Here is an 11,173-nt window from a genome sequence, read left to right as displayed (position 1 = left end):
TCGTAAATACTCTAGCATAAAAAATATCACTTGGTGCTCCACCATTTCAAGCAATAAGGCTCTCTCCGACAAGGTCATGCAAAAGGTCCTGTTCGATATATTTAACTCACCGAGCTCGCCCCTACACCTCCAGCAAAGTCTTCTATCACATCCTTTAAAATTTGGCGACCTCTTCTCATCCTCTAAACGTAGCGGCTCCTTCTACAATTGTACAATTAATTATCTTGCAATTTGGCAATGGTTTTGTCTGTTCAATATTCAATGCCATTCCAATGGTAGTTTACAATTTTGCCTTAGCTGCAAAAACAGATGGCAAACATAAGCATCCCAAAGAGGTGCATGTGCATGTGCTAAACTGACAATTTGTTTTCAAAAAGATGGTTCAAATTGAAAAGAATGATTTGATGGCGTATTTTAGCGAAACAGAGAGATAAAAAATGGCATGGCAACTACCACGTTAACCAACACTGATACAACACTTTATAATTCACACATATTGAAAGTCGCCTAGAGGGGTTGAATATGCAAAATCTAAAATTTACAACTCAATCCACAAACTACAAGCCGGGGTTAGCATTAGAGCAAATATCAAGTCCGGGAGAGAGGGAAAATAAATCAACCAAAGAAATAGAGCGGATGACACGGTGATTTGTTTTACCGAGGTTCAGTTCCAAAGAACCTAGTCCCCGTTGAGGTGGTCACAAAGACCGGGTCTCTTTCAACCTTTTCCCTCTCTCAAACGGTCACCTAGACCGAGTGAGCTTTCTCCTTAATCAAACGGGTCACTTAGACCCCTCACAAGGACCACCACAACTTGGTGTCTCTTGCTTTGATTACAAATGTCTTGAGAACAAGAATGAGGAAGAAGAAAGCGATCCAAGAACAAGAGCTCAAAGAACACGAGCAAAACTCTCTCTCTAGTCACTAGATGTTTGGAGTGTGTTTGTGTCGGGTACCGTAATTAGGGGTACCCCCAACACTACTAAACACGACTGGTAACCACCATCAGTACAAGCTGCAGAGACTGATGGGCGCGATTCAGGTCAAGGCTTCGTCTACCCAAGGGGGTCTCCGCCTCGCCCGACCCCAGGGCTCGGCCTCAACCTCGGCCTCGGAAGGTGGTCTCCGCCTCGTTCGACCCTAGGGCTCGGCCTCAACCTCGGCCTCGGAAGGTGGTCTCCGTCTCACCCGACCTCAGGGCTCGGCCTCGGGAGAAGTCTCCGCCTCGCCCGACCTTAGGCTCGGACCGACCGCGCCATGGGGGATACATCATTACCCTACCCCTAGCTACCTCAGGCTACGGGGAACAGGACCGGCGTCCCATCTGGCTCACCCCGGTAACGAGTAATGATGGCTCCCCGCGTGCGTCCATGACGACGGCGGTTCTGAGCCCCCTACGGAAGCAGGGAACGTCAGCAAGATCCCAGCAGCACCAACAGTTGTACTTCTACAGGGCTCAAGCACTTCTCCGACGGCCACGTTATCGCCTACACAGGGCTCAAGCACTTCTCCGATGGCCACGTTATCGCCTACGCAAGGCTCAAGCACTTCTCCGACAGCCACGTTGGCATGTACACAGGGCTCCGGCACCTCTCTGCCGGACACGTTAGCGCCTAAGCTACACCCCCCATTGTACACCTGGACCCTCTCCTTGTATCTATAAAAGGAAGGTCCAGGACCTTCATGCGGGAGGGTCGCGCGGGAGGACGGGCCGACGAACAGGCTCACTCTCTCTCTCTCGCGAGCGCTTGTAACCCCTACTACGAGTGCATCCCCCTGGCGCAGGATAACACGAGCCGCGGTCCCCCCCCTTGTGTTCCATCTCGCGCCAACCCATCTGGGCTGGGACACACAGCGACAAATTTACTCGTCGGTCCAGGGACCCCCCGGGGTCGAAACGCCGACAGTTGGCGCGCCAGGTAGGGGCCTGCTGCGTGTTAATGAGCAGCTTCCCGTTGAGTTCCAGATGGGGAGCCTTCAGCAACCTCTTCAGCCCGGGACGGTGCTCCGCTTCGGGAGTCTCGAGTTCTTGTCCCTCGACGGCAGCTACGACATGGTAATCCCCCCCCCCCCCGCAGCGCGACAGCAACCACGACGATCGTCAGCTCGCCCGGCGGCGGCGAACTCGACGACGTCTTCCCCCTGTGGTGGAAGAGCAGCATCCGGGCTTGCCTCGTTACCCTCCTCGCCGCAGGAGGAGGAGACGGGGCAACCGTGGCCATGCAGGAGGTGGCACCTCGTCGGTTGTCGAGCGAGTCGGCGACGCGGGCACCCCAGTGGGGGACATGTCGGGCGTTGTCCTCGCGCCTGAGACAACGACGAGTGTCGTTTCCCCGCAACATGCCAACCTCAAGCGGACAGATGACACCAGCACACTCGCGAAGGGCTTGCTGGGCGTTAGCCTCGTACCTGAGATAACGGTGCAGTCCGTCCCCGACGCGACTTTGTCACCGTCCATCGATCAAGAGGTACCGTCCGTTTTCCACCCTGTGCCTTTTAGATTCAGCTTCGACCCACCAAGCTGAAAGGGAAATGTGCCCTTGGGCCATTTCTAAGTATTTTGGTGATTTAGTGTTCAACACAAGTGCCTAATTGTAAAAAGGTGGACAAAGTACAAATCAAGGATAAAGGTATGTTTCTCAGACTTAGTACATTGTTTTATGGACTAATGTGTTGTGTCTAAGTGCTGGAAACAGAAAAAATCGAGTTGGAGAAGAGATGGCTCGAGCAGCCAAAGTCTGCTCAGTCTGGGTGCACCGGACTGTCCGGTGGTGCACCGGACAGTGTCCGGTGTGCCAGGCTGGCTCGAGGGAAAAGGCCGCTCTCGGGACTTCGACGGCGGTGTACGGATATAATTCACCGGACTGTCCGGTGAGCCAACGGTCGGCAGGGCCAACGGTCGGCCGCGCGATCTGCGCGGGACACGTGGCCGAGCCAACGGCTAGAAGGGGGCACCGGTCTGTCCGGTGCGCACCGGACATGTCCGGTGCGCCAACGGCTCTCAGGCTGCCAACGGTCGACTGTGCCATTTATGGAAGGAAATCGGGCACCGGACAGTGTCCGGTGTGCACCGGACTGTCCGGTGCGCCAGTCGACAGAAGGCAAGATCAGCCTTCCTAGATTGCTCTCAACGGCTCCTAGCTGCCTTGGGGCTATAAAAGGGACCTCTAGGCGCATGGAGGAGAACACCAAGCATTCCTACAACATTCCTAAGCACCAAGACATCGATTTCGCGCATTCGTTTCATTGTGATAGCATATAGAGCTCTAGTGGAGTTGTGAACTCATTGAGTTGTGTTGCGAGCTCTTGTTGCGACTTGTGTGCGTGTTGACACTCTGATTCTTGTGTCTTGTGTGCGTTGCTAATCCCTCCCTTGCTCCGTGCTTCTTTGTGGACTTCAAGTGTAAGGGCGAGAGGCTCCAATTTGTGGAGATTCCTCGCAAACGGGATTGAGTAAAGTAAACAAAACACCGTGGTATTCAAGTGGGTCTTTGGACCGCTTGAGAGGGGTTGATTGCAACCCTCGTCCGTTGGGACGCCACAACGTGGAGTAGGCAAGCGTTGGTCTTGGCCGAACCACGGGATAACCACTGTGCCATCTCTGTGATTGATCCTTGTTGGTTATTGTGTTTTGTTGAGGATTCCTCTTTAGCCACTTGGCAATTATTGTGCTAACGATTAACCAAGTTTTGTGGCTTAAGTTTTCAAGTTTCACAGGATCACCTATTCACCCCCCCTCTAGGTGCTCTCACAAGCGACCCCGCTTCAGTGAGCGCTTTCGTAAAGGCATATCCTAACCTTCCGGGGTACCATATGTGGTCATCCTGGGACCGACTGACGGTCGTCTCAACCTACGGCCCCCCGGGTTCCGAGGAAGAAGACGAGCCCGACTCTGGTTGGGATTTCTCCGGGCTCCGCGATCCTAGTGCCATGCAAGACTTCATGACCGCATGTGACTACTGCTTCTCCGATTGCTCCGATGATGGTGAAAGTCGCCTAGAGGGGGGTGAATAGGGCGAATCTGAAATTTATAAACTTAAGCACAACTACAAGCCGGGTTAGCGTTAGAAATATGAATGAGTCCGAGAGAGAGGGTGAAAAACAAATCGCAAGCAAATAAAGAGTGAGACACAAGGATTTGTTTTACCGAGGTTCAGTTCTTGCAAACCTACTCCCCGTTGAGGTGGTCACACAGACCGTGTCTCTTTCAACCCTTTCCCTCTCTCAAATGGTCACTTAGACCGAGTGAGCTTCTCTTCTCAATCAAACGGGACACAAAGTCCCCGCAAGGACCACCACACAATTGGTGTCTCTTGCCTCAGTTACAATTGAGTTGATCACAAGAAAGAATGAGAAAAAGAAGCAATCCAAGCGCAAGAGATCAAATGAACACAAGTCACTCTCTCACTAGTCACTATTTGATTTGGAATGAACTAAGGACTTGGGAGAGGATTTGATCTCTTTTGTGTGTCTTGTATTGAATGCTATAGCTCTTGTAAGGTGTGGGAAGTCAGAAAACTTGGATGCAATGAATGGTGGGTGGTTGGGGGTATTTATAACCCCAACCACCAAAAGTGGTCGTTGGGAGGCTGTCTGTCGCATGGCGCACCGGACACTGTCCGGTGCGCCAGACCAGGGTGCCTTTGGGATGTCTTTAGCTCTCTTTATTTGAACCCATCTTTGGTCTTTTTATTGGCTTGTTGTAAACTTTTGGCACCTGTAGAACTCATAATCTAGAGCAAACTAGTTAGTCCAATTATTTGTGTTGGGCAATTCAACCACCAAAATTAATTAGGAAAAAGGTGTAAGCCTAATTCCCTTTCAATCTCCCCCTTTTTGGTGATTGATGCCAACACAAACCAAAGCAAATAAAGAAGTGCATAATTGAACTAGTTTGCATAATGTAAGTGCAAAGGATACTAAGAATTGAACCAATAAATTCTCATAAGATGCGCATGGATTGATTTCTTTATTTTTAACATTTTGGACCACGCTTGCACCACATGTTTTGTTTTTGCAAATTCTTTTGTAAATTCTTTTCAAAGTCCTTTTGCAAATAGTCAAAGGTAAATGAATAAGATTTTGAGAAGCATTTTCAAGATTTGAAATTTTCTCCCCCTGTTTCAAATGCTTTTCCTTTGACTAAACAAAACTCCCCCTCAATCAAATCCTCCTCTTAGTGTTCAAGAGGGTTTTAGATATTAGTTTTGAAAGGGTTGTACCAATTTGAAATTCTAATAAGATACCGATTGAAAAATCATCAATTTAAAAATCTTTTCTTAACTTAAATTTTTGAAAAATGGTGGTGGTGCAGTCCTTTTGCTTTGGGCTAATACTTTCTCCCCCTTTGGCATGAATCACCAAAAACGGATACTTGAGTGAAATATAAGCCCTTTTTACTTTCTCTCCCTATGGTAAATAACATATGAGTGAAGATTATACCAAAGTTGGAGAGTTGCGTGGAGCGACGGCGAAAGATGAGTAATTTGATGGAGTGGAGTGGAAGCCTTTTTCTTCGTCGAGGACTCCTTTTCCCTTTCAATCTATGACTTATTATGGAATACACTTGAAAACACATTAGTCATAGCACATGAAAGAGATATGATCAAAGGTATATTAATTAGCTATGTGTGCAAAACATCAAAAGAAATTCCTAGAATCAAGAATACTTAGCTCATGCCTAAGTTTGTTAAATGTTTGTTCATCAAGTGGCTTGGTAAAGATATCGGCTAATTTTTCTTTGGTGTTAATATATGCAATCTTGATATCCCCTTTTGTTGGTGATCCCTTAAAAAATGATACCGAATAGCTATGTGTTTAGTGCGGCTATGTTCAACGGGATTATCCGCCATGCGGATTGCACTCTCATTATCACATAGAAGAGGAACTTTGGTTAATTTGTAACCATAGTCCCTAAGGGTTTGCCTCATCCAAAGCAATTGCACGCAACAATGGCCTGCGACAATATACTCGGCTTCGGCGGTAGAAAGAGCGACGGAATTTTGCTTCTTGGAAGCCCAAGACACCAGAGACCTTCCCAAGAACTGGCAAGTCCCCGATGTGCTCTTTCTATTAATTTTACACCCTGCCCAATCGGCATCCGAATAACCAATTAAGTCAAATGTGGATCCCCTAGGGTACCAAAGGCCAAATTTAGGAGTATAAACTAAATATCTCAAGATTCATTTTACGACCGTAAGGTGAGCTTCCTTAGGGTCGGCTTGGAATCTTGCACACATGCATACGGAAAGCATAATATCCGGTCGTGAAGCACATAAATAGAGTAAAGAACCTATCATCGACCGATATACCTTTTGATCTACGGATTTACCTCCCGTGTTGAGGTCGAGATGCCCATTGGTTCCCATGGGTGTCTTGATGGGTTTGGCATCCTTCATCCCAAACTTGTTTAAAATGTCTTGAATATACTTCGTTTGGCTAATGAAGGTGCCCTCTTGGAGTTGCTTCACTTGAAATCCTAAGAAGTACTTCAACTCCCCCATCATAGACATCTCGAATTTCTGTGTCATGATCCTATTAAACTCTTCACATGTAGATTCGTTAGTAGACCCAAAAATGATATCATCAACATAAATTTGGCATACAAACAAATCATTTTCAAGTGTTTTGGTAGAGAGTGTAGGATCGGCCTTTCCGACTTTGAAGCCATTAGTGATAAGAAAATCTCTTAGGCATTCATACCATGCTCTTGGAGCTTGCTTGAGCCCATAAAGCGCCTTAGAGAGTTTATAGACATAGTTAGGGTACTCACTATCTTCAAAGCCGGGAGGTTGCTCAACATAGACCTCTTCCTTGATTGGTCCGTTGAGGAAGGCACTTTTCACGTCCATTTGATAAAGCTTGAAGCCATGGTAAGTAGCATAGGCAAGTAAAATACGAATTGATTCTAGCCTAGCTTCGGGTGCATAGGTTTCAGCGAAAGCCAAACCTTCGACTTGTGAATACCCCTTGGCCACAAGTTGGGCTTTGTTCCTTGTCACCACACCATGCTCGTCTTGCTTGTTGCGGAAGACCCACTTGGTTCCTACAACATTTTGATTAGGACGTGGAACTAAATGCCATACCTCATTCCTAGTGAAGTTGTTGAGCTCCTCTTGCATCGCCACCACCCAATCCGAATCTTGAAGTGCTCCCTCTACCTTGTGTGGCTCAATAGAGGAAACAAAAGAGTAACGTTCACAAAAATGAGCAACACGAGATCGAGTAGTTACCCCCTTTTGAATGTCGCCGAGGATGGTGTTCACGAGGTGATCTCGTTGGATTGCTTGGTGGACTCTTGGGTGTGGCGGCCTTGGAACTTGTTCATCTTCCTCATCTTGATCATGGGCATCTCCCCCTTGATCATTGCCCTCCTCTTGAGGTGGCTCATTCTCTTGATCTTCTTCTTCATCATCTTGAGCCTCATCCTCATCTTGAGTTGGTGGAGATGCTTGTATGGAGGAAGATGGTTGATCTTGTGCTTGTGTAGGCTCTTCGGATTCCTTAGGACACACATCCCCAATGGACATGTTCCTTAACGCGACGCACGGAGCCTCTTCATCATCTAGCTCATCAAGATCAACTTGCTCTACTTGAGAGCCGTTAGTCTCATCAAACACAATGTCACAAGAAACTTCAACTAGCCCAGTGGACTTGTTAAAGACTCTATATGCCCTTGTGTTTGAATCATATCCTAGTAAAAAGCCTTCTACAACCTTAGGAGCAAATTTAGATTTTCTACCTCTTTTAACAAGAATAAAACATTTGCTACCAAAGACTCTAAAATATGAAACATTGGGCTTTTTACCGGTTAGGAGTTCATACAATGTCTTCTTGAGGATTCGGTGTAGATACAACCGGTTGATGGCGTAGCAAGCGGTGTTGACCGCCTCCGCCCAAAACGATCCGAAGTCTTGTACTCATCAAGCATGGTTCTTGCCATGTCCAATAGAGTTCTATTCTTCCTCTCCACTACACCATTTTATTGTGGCGTGTAGGGAGAAGAGAACTCATGTTTGATGCCCTCCTCCTCAAGAAAGCCTTCGATTTGAGAGTTCTTGAACTCCGTCCCGTTATCGCTTCTAATTTTCTTGATCCTTAAGCTAAACTCATTTTGAGCCCGTCTCAAGAATCCCTTTAAGGTTTCTTGGGTATGAGATTTTTCCTGCAAAAAGAACACCCAAGTGAAGCGAGAATAGTCATCCACAATAACTAGACAGTACTTACTCCCGCTGATGCTTATGTAAGCTATCGAGCCGAATAGGTCCATGTGTAGGAGCTTGAGTGGCCTGTCAGTCGTCATGATGTTCTTGTGTGGATGATGAACACCAACTTGCTTCCCTGCCTGACATGCGCTACAAACCCTGTCTTTCTCAAAATGAACATTTGTTAGTCCTAAAATGTGTTCTCCCTTTAGAAGCTTATGAAGATTCTTCATTCCAACATGTGCTAGTCGGCGATGCCAGAGCCAGCCCATGTTAGTCTTAGCAATTAAGCAAGTGTCGAGTTCAGCTCTATCAAAATCTACTAAGTATAGCTGACCCTCCAACACTCCCTTAAATGCTACTGAATCATCACTTCTTCTAGAGACAGTAACACCTATATTCGTAAAAAGACAGTTGTAACCCATTTTGCATAATTGAGAAACGGAAAGCAAATTGTAATCTAAAGAATTTACAAGAAAAACATTGGAAATAGAATGGTCAGGAGATATAGCAATTTTACCCAATCCTTTGACCAAACCTTGATTTCCATCCCCGAATGTGATAACTCGTTGGGGATCTTGGTTTTTCTCATAGGAGGAGAACATCTTCTTCTCCCCTGTCATATGGTTTGTGCACCCGCTATCGATGATCCAACTTGAGCCCCCGGATGCATAAACCTACAAAACAAATTTAGTTCTTGATTTTAGGTACCCAAACACTTTTGGGTCCTTTGACATTAGATACAAGAACTTTGGGTACCCAAACACAAGTCTTTGATCCCTTGTGTTTGCCCCCAACATACTTGGCAACTACCTTGCCAGATTTGTTAGTTAAAACATAAGATGCATCAAAAGTTTTAAATGAAATGTTAGAATCATTTGATGCATTAGGAGTTTTCTTCGTAGGCAATTTTGCATGGGTTGATTGCCTAGAGCTAGATGTCTCACCCTTATACATAAAAGCATGATTAGGGCCAGAGTGAGACTTCCTAGAGTGAATTCTCCTAATCTTGTGCTCGAGATAACCGACAGGGTACAAAATGTAACCCTCGTTATCCTGAGGCATGGGAGCCCTTAACAAAGTTAGACAATCTTTTAGGCGGGGCATTAAGTTTGACATTGTCTCCCTTTTGGAAGCCAATGCCATCCTTGATGCCAGGGCGTCTCCCACTATAGAGCATGCTCCTAGCAAATTTAAATTTTTCATGTTCTAAGTCATGCTCATTAATTTTGGCATTAAGTTGAGCTATGTGATCATTTTGTTTCTTAATTAAAGCTAGGTGATCATGAATAGCATCAACATTAATGTCTCTACATCTAGTGCAAATGGAAACATGCTCAACGGTACATGTAGAGGGTTTGCAAGATTTTAGCTCAACAATCTTAGCATGCAAAATATCATTTTCACTTCTAAGATTGGAGATGGAAGCATTGCAAATATCTAATTCTTTAGCCTTAGCAATTAGTTTTTCATTTTCATTTCTAAGGCTAACAAGAGAGACATTTAATTCTTCAATCTTTGCAAGTAAACTAACATTATCATCTCTAAGATTGGAAATTGAATTATCACAAACATTAGAATCAACCTTAGCAATTAGTCTAGCATTCTCATTTCTAAGGTTGGCAATAATATCATGGCATGTGCTTAGCTCATTAGATAATTTTTCACATTTTTCTAACTCTAGAGCATAAGCATTCTTAACCTTAACATGCTTCTTATTTTTCTTAATTAGGAAGTCCTCTTGGGAGTCCAAGAGTTCATCCTTCTCATGAATAGCACTAATTAGTTCATTTAATTTTTCCTTTTGTTGCATGTTTAGGTTGGCAAAAAGGGTGCGCAAATTATCCTCGTCATCACTAGAATTATCCTCATCACTAGAGGTTGCATATTTAGTGGAGGATTTTAATTTTACCTTCTTCCTTTTGTCGTCCTTGGCCATGAGGCACTTGTGGACGACGTTGGGGAAGAGGAGTCCTTTGGTGACGGCGATGTTGGCGGCGTCCTCGTCAGAGGAGGAGTCGGTGGGCTCTCGTCGGAGTCCCACTCGCGGCACACATGGGCATCTCCACCCTTCTTGTAGTACCTCCTCTTTTCCTTCCTCTTTCCCTTCTTGTCGTTGCCCCTGTCACTGTCACTTGATAATGGACATTTTGCAATAAAGTGACCGGGCTTACCACACTTGTAGCACACTTTCTTGGAGCGGGATTTGTAGTCCTTCCCCCTCCTTTGCTTGAGGATTTGGCGGAAGCTCTTGATGATGAGCGTCATTTCCTCGTTGTCGAGCTTGGAGGCGTCGATGGGAAGTCTACTTGATGTAGACTCTTCCTTCTTCTCCTCCGTCGCCTTGAATGCGACCGGTTGTGCTTCGAGTGTGGAGGGGCCATCTTGCTCGATGATTTTCTTTGAGCCTTTGATCATCAATTCAAAGCTCACATATTTTCCTATTACTTCCTCGGGAGACATTAGTGTGTATCTAGGATCACCACGTATTAATTGAACTTGCGTATGGTTAAGAAAAACGAGTGATCTAAGAATAACCTTGACCATTTCATGGTCATCCCATTTTTTGCTCCCGAGGTTGCGCACTTGGTTCACCAAGGTCTTGAGCCGGTTGTACATTTCTTGTGGCTCCTCGCCTTGGCGAAGCCGAAAGCGAACGAGCTCACCCTCGATCGTCTCCCGCTTGGTGATCTTGGTCACCTCGTCTCCTTCGTGCGTGGTCTTTAGTACATCCCAAACCTCTTTTGCACTTTTTAATCCTTGCACCTTATTATACTCCTCCGGACTTAGAGAGGCGAGGAGTATAGTAGTTGCTTGGGAATTAATGTGTTGGATTTGGTCGACTTCATCTGCATCATAATCTTTATCCCCTATGGAAGGTACCTGTACTCCAAATTCAACAATGTGCCATATACTTTTGTGGAGAGAGGTTAGGTGAAATCTCATCAAATCACTCCATCTAGAATAAT

Source organism: Zea mays, chromosome 4, assembly GCF_902167145.1.
Source record: "Zea mays cultivar B73 chromosome 4, Zm-B73-REFERENCE-NAM-5.0, whole genome shotgun sequence".
In the NCBI taxonomy this organism is placed as follows: domain Eukaryota; kingdom Viridiplantae; phylum Streptophyta; class Magnoliopsida; order Poales; family Poaceae; genus Zea; species Zea mays.
Note: the sequence above shows the minus strand (reverse complement) of the source record.